Source organism: Terrapene carolina, unplaced genomic scaffold (genome assembly GCF_002925995.2).
Source record: "Terrapene carolina triunguis isolate 2854851 unplaced genomic scaffold, T_m_triunguis-2.0 Scaffold32000, whole genome shotgun sequence".
Classification (NCBI taxonomy): Eukaryota; Metazoa; Chordata; order Testudines; family Emydidae; genus Terrapene; species Terrapene triunguis.
In genome coordinates, this window is record NW_020696351.1 from 2,198 (window position 1) to 16,408 (window position 14,211).

General features: G+C 44.1%; 2 non-coding genes across 2 annotated transcripts; both read right to left on the bottom strand.

Moving 5' to 3' along the window:
* Nucleotides 1–1,170: 1,170 nt before the first annotated feature.
* TRNAK-UUU lies at nucleotides 1,171–1,242 on the bottom strand. Its single transcript has one exon. It is a non-coding gene; the product is annotated as a tRNA-Lys (tRNA).
* A 638-nt stretch (nucleotides 1,243–1,880) lies between these two features.
* TRNAK-UUU lies at nucleotides 1,881–1,953 on the bottom strand. The gene has a single exon. It is a non-coding gene; the product is annotated as a tRNA-Lys (tRNA).
* Nucleotides 1,954–14,211: the final 12,258 nt, after the last annotated feature.

The window sequence follows — 14,211 nt, forward strand, 5'->3', positions numbered from 1 at the left end:
GCTGGCAGGGAAAACGGGCTCAGAGGTAATTTCAGCACATCAGGTGACAGTCCCAAGGGGAGCTCTGTGACCAAAACCATCACAGTGGCGTAGTCGACCAGGATATGTGCACAGCTGATTGCTTTGAGACACTGGTAATGATTTTAAGTGAGTTTTAAGTGTGCTGGCTGGAAAACAGACAAAGCGGTTACTGCTTTGTTATTTTCTGTTTGCTTATTTCGATTAAGGGAAACTGAGGCAGGAAAATCAGCAAAATGAGTGAGAGTGAGGAACAATGTGTTGAGCCCTTCTGAAAATCTGGCTAAAGATTTTAGTGCTTAACTGGGAGCCTAGTTCTTCTGAAAATCTGGCTCTAGTGGTGGGTGTGAGACCTTCTGAAAATTCTGGCCATTGTGTCTGGAAGCTCCAAGAACCGTCACAACTTTGAGCATTTACTAGAACAGAGTGAAAAAACCTTCCTTCCTTGACCTACAATCCCAATATTTCATCTTGATTCCAGGTTTAAGTTTCAAGAGAATTTGATTTTATGTTTAGATGCAATGCCAAACAAACACCCCTCTCTAGACATTTGAAGAGGGAGAAAGAAATAGACCTGCCACTAAACCACGTTGCCTTTCATCAGTAGCCACCTGAGCAACAGGGTAACCACTGGCCTACAGGTGAAAGGCCCATAGCCCATGCTCAGAAGCCTTCAGCAGCTAGATCTCAGGAATGGAAGAGTTTAATCATCTGTCTCCGGGGTGGTTACTTCCAAATACTTGTATATAGCGCTGGGTGAAAGATTTGGGGGTGAATATTATATTTGGTGAAATATTTTGGTGGACCCAAAATGATTGTTTTGTTTTGTTTTTGTTTCACCAAGAAAATGCGGGGGGGGGGGTGAATTGATCTTGGGTCAAACTGCAATGTTGTTATAATTTGGGTTAGGCTAGGTAGCAAGGAAAAAAATCAATTGTTTGCACAAGTGTATTGGTCTAAAAGTCCATAGAGCCTGGGCTTTAAGGGGCAGAGTGCAAAACTGTCCATATTTTATTCATAGGTAGAGTGAAGTTTTGGTTTTCCCCTGCACTGCAAACAGTTTTCCAGCATTCTAAGGAGCATAGGAAGTTACCTTTTTTCTGTTGAATCGCAAGTTAGGAAGGGAAGGAAGATTTTTGTTGAAGGGTGTCATTCCCTGACTGGGAATTGAACCCAGGATGTGGTGGTAAAAGCACCAAATCCTAACCACTAGACCACCAGGGAAAGTGCTTTTGATAGCTTGGGCTTGACTTTCTAGACCTACTTTCTGTCCAACTGACGAACTTCCTTCTTCTTCAAAGGATGTTAACACAAGCTCTGAGCTCCTCATTTCCTTACGCTTCCCTTCATAGTTTTAGCACAGTAAATTGATATAAAAGAGAAACAGAAAACATATTAAAACAATTTCCAGTATTATTATATATTGAGGCCACGTCTTTTTTTTTTTATGTTTTGTTATAATAGTTTTATGGCTATCTTGTTTTACTCTCCATGCGCTTACAGAAATGTACAAGGGATGAATAAGATATGGTTGGAATCTTCAGCCTCAAGCAATCTCCATCACAATGAAGAGGGCTGGTGGAGGATTTGAGAAAGGAGCATTTATCTCAACTACTCAGTGCTGGCAACGATGTAGCAAGAAGTAGAGAAGCTACAAATGGCTGATGGGGGGCAATCAGCTTCTGTCACCTTATTTTTTCCCTCTCTTCCCTGCGCTAGAAGAGACTCAACTCTCGTAGGACCATGGAATTGTCAATTTGTCTTCTCTTCATCTTCTACTAAAGGTCTGAGGAGAGAAAGTGGATTCCATTCTGGCCTGAGAATATAAGGGAAAGAGCAATATCTGAGACTGCAAGATCAAACGCCCAACGTGGGGCTCGAACCCACGAGCCTGAGATTAAAAGTCTCATGCTCTACCGACTGAGCTAGTTGGGCAATGCCTGAAGGTTTCTCAGGCTCGGTCTACACTAACCCCCCAAGTCGAAGTAAGGTACGCAACTTCAGCTACGTGAATAACGTAGCTGAAGTCGACATACCTTAGTTCGAACTTACCGCGGTTCAGACGCGGTCCACATGCGGCAGGCAGGCTCCCCGTCGACTCCGCGGTACTCCTCTCGCCGAGCTGGAGTACCGCAGTCGACGGCGAGCACTTCCTGGTTCGACTTATCGCGTCCAGACCAGACGCGATAAGTCGAACCCAGAACTTCGATTCCCCAGCCGCCGAACTAGCGGCTGGGTGTAGACCAGCCCTCAAAGGCACAGAGGGTGCCGAAGGAGCCCTAAGGAAGTTTCTTTGCACACTGAGATTCGTTTTCTGACGTTTGCCTTCTTTCCTGGTGCCTTTGCTCTGCAGCTAGCAAATAGGGCCTGTTACAAAGCTGGTTAGATGCTGGCATCTAGACCAGAGAAGTGGGGTTCATCTAGCAGCTGCTCAGAGAAACCTGTGCGGGAGGGTGGAATTTAGGATTCTCCCACCAGGAGGAGGTGCGGTTTCTCAGAAAAAGCTTCTCAGTGCCCAAACAGGGGGCAGTCAAGACTGTTCCCCACCCTAGATTTATATTAAAATATTAATCTAGGATGAACCTGAATGTTTATTGCTGTTTTCGGTGAGCTCCACGAGGCTGTTTCAGAAACTGGTCCAGTCCCCAGTACAGAGGGTACAAGAAGAGAGAGTGAAGGAACCCCTGTGCTCAGTATCACAACCTGAGCCCAACCAAAAGCATTGAAACAAGCTCAAATTACGCTTTAGGTTCTTCCATCAGAATCACAAGAGCAAGACAAATAAATCTCAGGAGGAACAGTCCTCTGCTTTCATTTACCCCATCGCAACCCTCTTCACTTCTACTTCTGCCTACCTAGAGCCTCGTCCAGGAAAACCACTCAGCTGATTATAATTTTGGCATAGAAACCCAGGGAGGGGTTGTGCTCCCCCTCGATGTGAGTGGATAGCATTCTGACTTTGTCTAAGGGGTCTCTCAGCTTTGGCGTCTCCCAGTTTGTCAACTCTGTGCAGGAAGGAAGCAGGCAAAGTGCTAACCTCCGCCCCCCATGGCCTCCAGGTTCATGGTGTTTGCACAGCATCTGCAAGTCCATCTTTCATCTCCTTGTCCTCCTCAGTGACCCGAACCCTTTCACAAAAATGGTTTCATCCGAAGTTGGAGTGACCTAATTACCTGCAGGTTTCCCTCACTCATGTTTATTCTATTGCATTTCGAAATGTTTTATTGTTGTGCCTGGGAGCTGGCAAGGAAAGAGAAGCCGGGGGTGCAGCATTTTGGCTGCTTCCTGAGGGCATAGAACTCAGAACATGGCAATGCTCAGAGCCCCGTTATACAGAGTCAGAATGCTATCAGCTCACAGTGAGGGAGAGAAACACCCCTCCCTTAGTTTCTTGTGAACCTGACGGAGGATCCCAAATCATAATTTGATTTTTTTCAGATTACTTTCTGTCCAACATATTAAGTTGCTCCATTGTCCATTCCCCTCAGGGGAGTGCATAGAGTGCTCAAACCCCTTTGCTCAGGATCACAATCTTAGCCCAACTGAGGACACTGTAACAAACTCAAATGATGCTTCAGCTTCTTCCCTCAGGATTACAAGAGCAACACAAAGAATACTCAAGATGAACAAGCCTCTGCTGCTTTCATTTACCCCAGCGCCACCCTCTCAGCAGCCTACCTGCACCCTCTTCTAGGAAGGATACGCAGCTGGTAGGAGCTCTGGCACAGAAACTAAGGGAGGGTGCTGCTCCCCCTTGCTGTGAGCTGATAGCATTCTGACTCCATGTAATGGGGCTCTGAGCTTTGCCATGTTGTGAGATCTGTGCCCTCAGGAAGCAGCCATCAGTCATTCCCTTCTCCGACAGTCCTGGAGGCATGCTTCCTTGGAGGAGTTTTACCCCAGGGGGATCTGATTCCTTGCAAAAATATGTGTCTGGTGGGGAACCATCTTGTCTGCCCCCTGTTTGGGAGCGGAGAAGGTTTTTCTGACTCTCCCACTAGATGAATCCAACAGCACCTTCTCTTGGTGGGAGAATCCGAAACCTCCACGCAGGTTTCTCTGACCAGGTGCTAGATGAACCCCACTTCCCTGGTCTAGACACCAGCATCTAACAAACCTTGTAACAGGGCCTGTTTGCCAGCTGGAGAGCGAAGAAACCAGGAAAGAAGGCAAATGTCAGAAAATGAATCTCAGCTCGCAAAGAAACTTCCTTTTTTTAGTTTTCTTGGTGAAACAAAAAAAAATCATTTTGGGTCTACTAAAACATTCCAGTAAACAAAATATTCATTCTACCCAGCTCTATAGACAAGTCTTTGGAAGTAACCCCCGGAGAGAAGGATCATTAGCCTTTTCCATTCCTCAGATCTAGCTGTGAAGCCTTCTGAGCATCAATGATGGGCCTTTCAGCTGGTGACCATTTTGCTCAGGTAGCTATGCCTGAAAGGCAATGTGAGTTAGTGATTCATCTATTTCTTTCACTCTGTCCAAATGATACAGAGGGGTGTTTGTTTTGCATTGCATACACAAATAAAATCAATTCTGTTGAAACCTAAACCTGGGATCAAGATGAAATATTGTGACTGACCGACAAGGAGAAAATCTCTCCTGAGTTCAGCAGAAGAAAAGTTTTCTCATCAGGTTCTAGCAAATGTTCAAACTTATTTTTGAACAGAATTTTCAGAAGGTCTCACAGTCACCACTAGAGCCAGATTTTCAGAAGAACTCAGCTGCCATTTAGGAACCAGAATTTTTGGTCAGTTTTTCAGAAGGGGTCAACCCACTGAGTGCTGAGCTACTTTGGGGCAGTGGGGGGAAGCTGGTACAGATGCTGGGTGCTGGTTACTTGACTGTGTGGCTCACGCTGTGGGAGTTTGAAGTTCACTATTACCTTCTCATGAAGCTGAGTATCTGAAATCTGCTTCAATCTTAGCACACATCTTTTATAAAACATAATAAGTGAGCCAGGAGACTACAACATCTCAGAACTCACAGGACTACAGGAAACCTACATCTGTTTAGGTGAGGGTGATTGTGTATAAAAATCAGCTGTGCTTTAGAAGATGTGCTATCTCTGTCTCCCTACGGAGTTCATAACACATTAAAGAAAACTGGGGTTAACAAGGTGCATGTTTCCTGGTGTCTAGATGGCTGAGTGATCTAAAACTCAAAGCTCTGTTTTTCCTTTCATTGTGTGTTGTGGTCTCCATATAGATTCTTGGGTTCAAATCCCACTGCTGACACAACCCTTTCCTTCTATGTGAAGAACTGGCCTCACTTTCATCTCCTTTGTAACATTAGAACAGCCCTTGCTTAGCATTTCTATTAGAGTAATTGCAAGAGAAATTTGAGGCTGGGCAGAAAGAGTGCCTTTTCTCTCTGCCAATCAGTTTTTGTCTCCTTCCATTCCAAGCCCTTTCTCAAATACATCCATATGTCCCAGACTTTAGGGTCTTAATTTAATTGCCACTCCTGGAGCCCCATGAGTTCAGAGATTTTGTAGTCTCCCTGCTGACTTATTATGTGCATAAAAGACTGTCAGTGAAGACAAGCCATAAGCTCTATTAAATGGGCCAAATGCTAGTGGTTATTACATTTGCTTCATACGCGAGAGGATGGTGGTTCAAAACCTCTTACAAACAATAACCCTTGTCTCGCTTCTGAGTCCTTTTGTCTTCTTTCAGTCCATTTCCTTTCCTTTCTCAAATACATCCATAAATTCTATGCTTTCTTCCTCATCATTTTTCCTTTCATGAAACTTTAACGTCTAAAGGAGGGAGTTTAGCCTGCATTCTGAGGAGAGGAACAGACCATCATTTGGGAGATTACCAGCTACTTAACAGATATGAGAGTAGAACCCTTTGTCCTGCATATTTAGTTCCCAGTCAGCAGTTTTCCCTCGGTTTTGTTTCTTCTGAGCTAATTACAAACAGCCTCATGTCCCTTGTTCATGTCAGAGAAATCTATTGACTGATTATCACATTTCCCCTCCTTTCCTGCCTAGGCAGGGTCGGGGTGTGAGGAATCAGAAAATAACAACTGGAAATTTTTAAGCCAGCCTTTTAACACACTTTCCCTTTTGAAATAACATTATTTCCTTAGCCCTTTTTAACACTCAACCTCTTCTTCTTCTTCAGGTGATGTTACCGCAAGCTCTGAGTTACTAATTTCCTTACTGTGCCCTTGATATTTTTAGCACAGTAAATTGGTACAAAATAGAAACAGAAAACAAATTAAAACAATTTCCAATATTATAAATTGAGGATACGTCTTTTTTCTTTTTTTAAACAAAATAATTTTATTGCCATCTTGTTTTACTCTCCAACCGGTTTTTGTAAATCATCACAAATTCAGTGAGGAGGGGTTACAGACAGGTACAAGGAATTAATACAATGTAGTCCAGCCAATGAGCAAAGGGCTGACTCCTCAGCCTGGGGCAATTACCATAAAACTAAAGAGGGCTTGGGAGAGTATGACACAGAAGTAGTTAGAGGCCCAATGCAGAGTTGGAGAAATGTAGAAAGAAGTAGCAAAGCTACATAGTGCTGATGGGGGACAATCAGCCCCTGAATGGTTATTTTTTCCCTTTCTTGGCTGGGGTGGAGGAGGAGAGAAGAGGAGAAAATCCTTTCTCACTCTCATAGGATGATGGAAATGTCAGTATGTTCTCTCTTCCTGTTCTATTAGCTGACAGGAATTGACATTTCCTGCGTAAGATCGTTGAGAGGCAAGAAATTCCATTTCATTTTGGGCTCGGCATATGAACAAAAAACTATACTTAAGGCAGGAAGATTAAGTGTCCAACTCAGGGCTTGACCTGCCAACCCTAATATTAAGAAGTCTTCTACTCTACCAACTGAGCTAGCTGGGCTGTCTGCTAGAGCAGTTATTCAAAGGCACAGTCATAGTGTAGAAGGAGCCCTAAGGAAGTTTCTTTGCAAGATGAGATTCTTTTTCTGACATTTCCCTTCTTTCTTCATTCCTTCGCTCTCCAGCTAGCAAACAGGGGATATTAGAAGGCTGGTTAAATGCTGGTTTCTAGACCAGAGAGCTGGAGTTAATTTACTAGGTGGTCAGAGAAACCAGCGCAGGAGGGTGGAATTAATGTTCTCCTACCAGAGGAAGGTGCTGTTTGGCTCACATAGTGAAGGAGAGTCAGAAAAAGCTTCTCAGCTCCTAGAGAGGGGGCAGACAAGCTGGTTCCTCCCAAGCCACACACACATTTTTGCAGGACATCAGACCCCCTGGGGAGAAGCTCCTCAAAGGAAATGTGGCCCCAGGAGTGTCAAAGAAGGGAATCACTGTTTGCCTTAAGAGGCTGATGAGGGAAAACTGCAGGTCCTTAAGTCCCTCCAGCATCTGATGAAACCATTTGTGGGAAAGGGTCGGGGTAGCCAAGGAGACAACAGAAGGGCTTGTAGCTGGTGTGAAATCACCATGCTCCCAGCAGCCTAACAGAAGCAGGGTTCAGCACTTTGTCTTCTTCCTGAGAGCACAGAGCTGACAAAACAGGAGCTACGCTAGGGGGTAGCTAAAGCCAAGAAACCTGGTGTAATGAATCAGCATCCTATCAGGTGGCATCAAACCCCCTCTTCTGGTTTCTATCCTAGAAATACTGTCAGCTTAATGATTTTTTTCCCTGACAGAACCTCCAGCTAGGCAGAAGAAGAAGTGGAGTGGATTGCACTTGGGTAAATGAAAGCAGAGGAGAATTGCTCCTCTGGTGATTTCTTTGTTTTGCTCCTTTGATGCTGATGGAGGAACCTGAAGCATAATTTCAGTTTGTGACACTATGCCATCCAGTTTTGGGGCTCAGTTTGTGACATTGAGCACAGAGATTCCTTGATTCTCTGTTCTTGTCCCTTCAGGGCAATGGAGAATGGACCAGCATCTTACAATGAAGAAGTATGAGCCTAAGCAAGCTAAAGCTAGCTGTTAGAAAGAAATGGCTCTACCCTGTGCTTTAATTGATGTGCTCTGGTGTTTTAACAGCCGTGGCCTGGGTTCAATTCCTGCTGGGAAATAGAAGTTTTTCAACAAAAATCTCCATTCATTCTGCATTTGGAATTGAAAGGAAAAGAGGGCTTCTTATCCTTATCAACAAGACAAAGAATGGCTTTTTTCTCAGCAAATATTTTAAAAAGGCGCTGACTCTAGCTGCAGATGTCATTTCATTTGTATTTACAATGGAATGATTCTCTGTAGGATAGACAGGAGTTCTTCAGCTAGACTCGGATTCCACAGGAATACTAGAAGCAATAGTGTCTAACTGAGGAGTTCTCAAACTGGGGGTAGGGACCCCTCAGGGGGTCACAAAGTTATTACACGGGGGGTCGCTAGCTGTCAGCCTCCACCCAGGGCCAACCCACAACATTTTGGCACCTGAGGCGGGGAGCTCAAATGATGCCCCTGTGACAGTACCTCCCATAAAGCTGTATGGGACTATGACATAACTGGAATATGTTTTGTGCTGCCTGTGCCATGTAACAGATCTCTGTAAAGGTTATGGTCTACTATATCTATTCATCCTATTTGTACACATATATCATTTTCTACTTGAGGTTAAGAATATTGGCTGTATACTTGCTTGATTTCTAAGGAAGCTTTGTGAGGCATTTGGTCAGCTTCTTAGGAAGGAATTTGCAAGGTTATGTACCTGATCAGGAAGCACTTGGGGAACAATGCATCTTGGAATGCTCCGATCCACATAAGAAGTCTTCCTGGAGACACACAAGATACCATGTGGACAATGGCTTCTGCCTGTAAAGACTGAGTCATGCGTGGACATGTGACTTGCCCAAGTGACTCCAGAACTCCATCTTGGAGCTGGACTTTGAATAAGAGTGAGGAGGGGGGTCTCCACCCACAAGAGAAAGTCTATTTAAACCTGTGGGAGACCCATGCATTTTGGTCTTCAGCCAGCTAAAGAGGGAGCCTCTCCACTCCCCAGGATACTTGAAAGAACCTGGAACAAAGGACAGTAACTACAGAGGGTGTGAGTGATTGCTGGACCCAGGCTAAAAAGAGATTAGTCTGTAAAAGGGAGCATTCTGGAACTGGTGAGGATCTTATCTGTATTCAGTTTGATTAGACATAGATTTGCACATTTTATTTTATTTTGCTTGGTGACTTACTTTGTTCTGTCTGTTACTACTTGGAACCACTTAAATCCTACTTTCTGTATTTAATAAAATCACTTTTTACTTATTAATTAACTCAGAGTATGTATTAATACCTGGGGGAGCAAACAGCTGTGCATATCTCTCTATCAGTGTTATAGAGGGTGAACAATGTATGACTTTACCCTCTATAAGCTTTATACAGGGTAAAACTGATTTATTTGGGTTTAGACCACATTGGGAGTTGGGCATCTGAATGTTAAAGACAGGAAAACTTCTGTTAGCTGCTTTCAGGTAAACCTGCAGCTTTGGGGCAAGTAATTCAGACCCTGGGTCTTTGTTGGAGCAGACGGGTCTGTCTGGCTCAGCAAGACAGGGTGCTGGGGTCTCGAGCTGGCAGGGAAAGCAGGGGGAAGAAGTAGTCTTGGCACATCAGGTGGCAGCGCCCGGGGGGGGTTCTGTGATCCAACCCGTCACAGCCCCCATGCCCCTCGCTTGGGCCAAAACTTTGAAAGGTCTCAATTCTGCCTTCTTCCTATTCTACTCCTCTCATGGTACTGCTCTGCTACCTACCCCAATAAAGGAGAACTAACAACTTAAAATGCCTTGTTCAAAAATGTTTAGTAACACTTAACTTTCAAATGCCTGAGCAGCAAATGTAACTTTTCTTCTCTGGCATTTTTATCTGTTTGAATAATCGAAGTGGTGCTTTCCGTGCCTTCTTGGTTGCAAAGATCTGAACTGCTTCCTGAAGGTCAACAGTCTGGGCCAGCTCATGCTCGATTAAGATGGTTGCAAGGCCGACCAGCCTCTCCTGTGTCATTGTGGAGTGTAGATGTGTTTTTATTAACTTCAGCTTGGAGAAGCTACGTTCTCCACTGCAACTGTTACAGGAAGTATTAAAAGTATGCGCAGAGCAACAAAAGCATTTGGAAAGAGGGTGGTCATCTTACTTGTGCACATATATTCCTCAACAGCCTTTGGAGTTGATCCTGCTGAAATGTATCTTGAAAGGGCTTTCAGTTCATCACCTAAATCACTTGCATCAATATCGCGCATGTCATCATGTGTCAACACTGTCTCTAGTGCCCTGCATTGCTGGTGTAGGTCTTCTTCAGGTATAGTGAGGAGTTTTGGAATATCATACAACATCCCAAATATACTGCTGTGTTCCTTGAGTTGCATGAAATGTTCTTCAACTGACTGTATTGCACAATCTAGCACCTGGTTAAAGAATTCAACTTTGAATTGTTGTTTTGGGTCTCTTATGGGATTATCCCGTGCCTCGTAATCAAAATGTTGTCTTCTTTGGTGACTCTTGTATTCTTGAATGGGTGGGAAAATAGCTTCAGTGTGAAGTTCCCCTGCCAACTTCTGTGCACTCTTCAGAACGTTTTGAAATCCCTCATCTGACCCGTAAGAGTGTAGGTATGACTTTGCTTTGTCCAGTTGTTCCATTGCTCCAGATATCTCAAGGTCAACCCCTTGGAGTCTCTTATTTACAACATTTATTTCAAACAGTATGTCATGCCATAACACTAAGCCACACAGAAATTTGAAGTTATGTATGTTTCTGGTGATTCCATTTCCTTCTGCCACTGTTCTCCCACGAACAGTTCCTGTCATAGCATTATCCTCCATAATGGCATCATCTATGCCATCATCTATCTTCCCAATTTGGTGTTTGATGGGCTTTATTGCCTCCACTCGACTTTCCCATCGTGTGGCACTCAGTGATTTCAATGTCAGAGAGGATGTTCCCAGATGTTGCTTCAAAATTCGCCATCAATGAGATGATGCAGAGAAAAATACATAGATGCATTGAATTAAATTTAAAAATTCAGCAGCCTCACTAGAAGCTGATGCTGTATCACTGACCACCAAGTTCAATGAATGAGAACTGCATGGGACAAAAAAAGCTCTAGGGTTTAACTCTCAGATCCGTGTCTGCACTCCTCTGTTCTTTCCTCTCATGTTGGCACCATTATTGTAGCCCTGACCTCTCATGTCAGCTATTGCAATTCCCGTATCTTCCAGCTTTTTAAGAAGCACATTTGTCATACCAGCTCCTGTAGTATCATCAATGTCAATAAATTCTAAAAAATGCTCTTTGACAGTCACCATTGCAGGGACATTTTCACTAGGTTCTGTTGTTCTTCCAAAAAGCACCATTGATGCTGATGTCAGGTGTGCAATCCAGAATAACAGAGTAATATCTTGCTGACTTCAGATCTGCCACAATCTTCTGTTTGACTTTTGTTGCCAGTAACTGTATGATCTTATTTTGAATTGTTTTTCCAAGGTAGTGGTGTGTGTATATTTCTTGGGTGGTGACTCTTCTTAGAATCTCCTGGAGTACAGCATCAAACTCAGCCATCAGCGCCACAATTTTAAGGAAGTTTCCATTGTTTGGCACATACAGCTGATCTGAAGTGCCACGCAGTGCTAGGTTTCAGGTAGCAAGCATTCTCACAATGGCAATGAGCCTTTTCAGAACATTTTGCCAGTAAAGAGACTCTGATGCAATCTTCTCTTGATGCTGATCATCTATGGTGGCCTTTAACCTTAGTCTCATCTCAAGCTCTTTCCACCTATGGAATGCTCTCTGGTGATTTGCTGCCTTCTCATGGCATGTGTCACGTTACTAACTTGAACTGGGACCATATAGAACATGGTTGCAACCAAGGTCTGTAGTGGCACCAAATCTGGTATAAAGGGGGTCAAATAAGGTATCTAAGACAAGATTAGGGTTTGCTGGTTATGATTATGCTCTCTTTATGTGTATATCATTTTTGTAGTTGAAGTTATGAATATTGGCTCTATACTGTCTGTATTTCAAATTTATGCTATCCTTCTGGGTGACACCCCAGACAAGTTGGTGTCAGCTCTGCCTACCCTGCTTGATGGCCCATTAAGGACCATCAGCTATACAACTGACCCATTGAGAGAAGGCAAATATGTCTTGTAACTCACCAAAGTATGCAGGGTCTTGCCCATGTGACTCCAGACTCCATTTTGCTGTAATTTTCCACAGTAAGTACAAAAAGGTGATCTTACACCTGGAAAAGACTATAAAAGGCTGATGCCTCCTCTCCATCTTGTCTTCAATTCTGCTTCTTACCTCTGGAGGGACTTTGCTACAAAGGGAAGCTCTACACAAAGGACTGATGACCTATCCCAACTGTGGATGTACTCCAGAGACTTTATTTGAACCTGCAGTTTATCCTATCACTGCTACAAGCCTCAACTAAGAACTTTGCCATTACTGCATGTAATTGATTCCATTTAACCAATTCTAGCTCTATTTTTTTCCTTTTATGAATAAACCTTTAGATTTTAGATTCTAAAGGATTGGCAACAGCGGGATTTGTGGGTAAGATCTGATTTGTATATTGATCTGGGTCTGGGGCTTGGTCCTTTGGGATCAAGAGAACCTTTTTTCTTTCACTGGGGTATTGGTTTTCATAACCATTCGTCCCCATAATGAGTGGCACTGGTGGTGATACTGGGAAACTGGAGTGTCTAAGGGAATTGCTTGTGTGGCTTTTGGTTAGCCAGTGGGGCAAAACCAAAGTCCTCTCTGTCTGGCTGGTTTGGCTTGCCTCAGAGGTGGAAAAACCTCAGACTTGGGCTGTAACTGCCCTGTTTTAAGCAATTTGTCCTGAATTGGCACTCTCAGTTGGGTCCCGCCAGAATCAGCATCCTTACAGCATGCCAGATTTCTAGCCAGATTTTTCCAGTTCTTTGTTCCTGTAGAACCCAGTGTGGCTGGAACATTAGACTGGAAGAGTTTGCAACAAAAACGGTATGCAGCATTCTGGGTTTTTGAGTACATAAGTCATGGCCTCTCCACTTTGTCACCATTGGGGATTTCACGCCAGTAATGAGTTGGATGGAAACTTCTTGTTTCATTGTCTTTGGGGAACATGAAGTTTTTCACTTGCTGTGGCCCATGCAGTACAAGCAAGTCCCTCAGGCTACTGCTCAAGTGTGTCCTCGGTCCTGGATCATCTAGACTTAAGGAACTAAACTCAGCAGCAGCTGTTTCTTGCGCCTCCACCACACTCTTCTCTGATCTACACTTTTCTTCAGGAATGTGCATGGTTACATCCATTTGAGATGGAGATAGGGATGCTGCAGTAGCTGTCAGGTCACCTGCACTCTGACTAACTGGAAGATCAGGCATCTCCTCACCACTCACATCCTCACTGGGGCCGGAAGGCTCACCATGAACATTTGTGTCTATGTATCTCAGGAGAGCTCCTTCCTGCTTAGATAGAAAAGCTTCCTTTGCTTTCTTTCTTTTTCTGAATGCTGCCCCAGAGGGGCGTTTTCTTCTTTCACTCATGACTGCTGTTCTGTGCCAGCTATAGTGTCTCTCAACACTCAATTGAAGGGGACAAATAAGCAGGCTGGTAGCAAGGCCTGAGTGAGGAAAGATATCAGCATCTTAAGGGCCTAACTGGCTCCTACTACTTCAGTTGACTGCCTGTTCTCCTCAAGTGGGTTCAGGGAAGCAGCAGGAAACAGGAAGCTCCCTGAGAAGCTGGTGTTAATCAGTCCAGGCTCCTGGGGGTGCTAGAGAGGTACATAAGAGGCTCCTCCTCTCTCTCAGTGCAGCTCCTGCTGCTTTCTGTTATTCCCCCTCACCTTTTCTCCTGCCTGCTTGTTATGTCTCTTGTGCCCTCCTTCCTCCAGCACAGCACTCCACCATCTCTGTGCATCCAGAGCAGAGAGAATACATATGCACCAGCAGCAGACACAATTTTCTACACTCTGGTTCCTAGTGGTGCCCCCACACACACACACACAGTCTGGCACCTGAGGTGGCCACCTCAGTTCGTCTCATGGTAAGTCCAGCCCTGCCTCCACCCCAAAACTCGCTTTGCATCCAGCATTTATAATGGTGTTAAATATATTTAAAAAGTGTTTTTAATTTATAAGGGAGGAGGTCGCACTCAGAGGCTTGCTATGTGAAAGGGGGTCACCAGTACAAAAAATTGAGAACCACTGGTCTAATTAATACCTGCCCTTTTTTTTTTTTTTTTTTTTTTTTTTTTTTTTTTTTTTTTTTTTT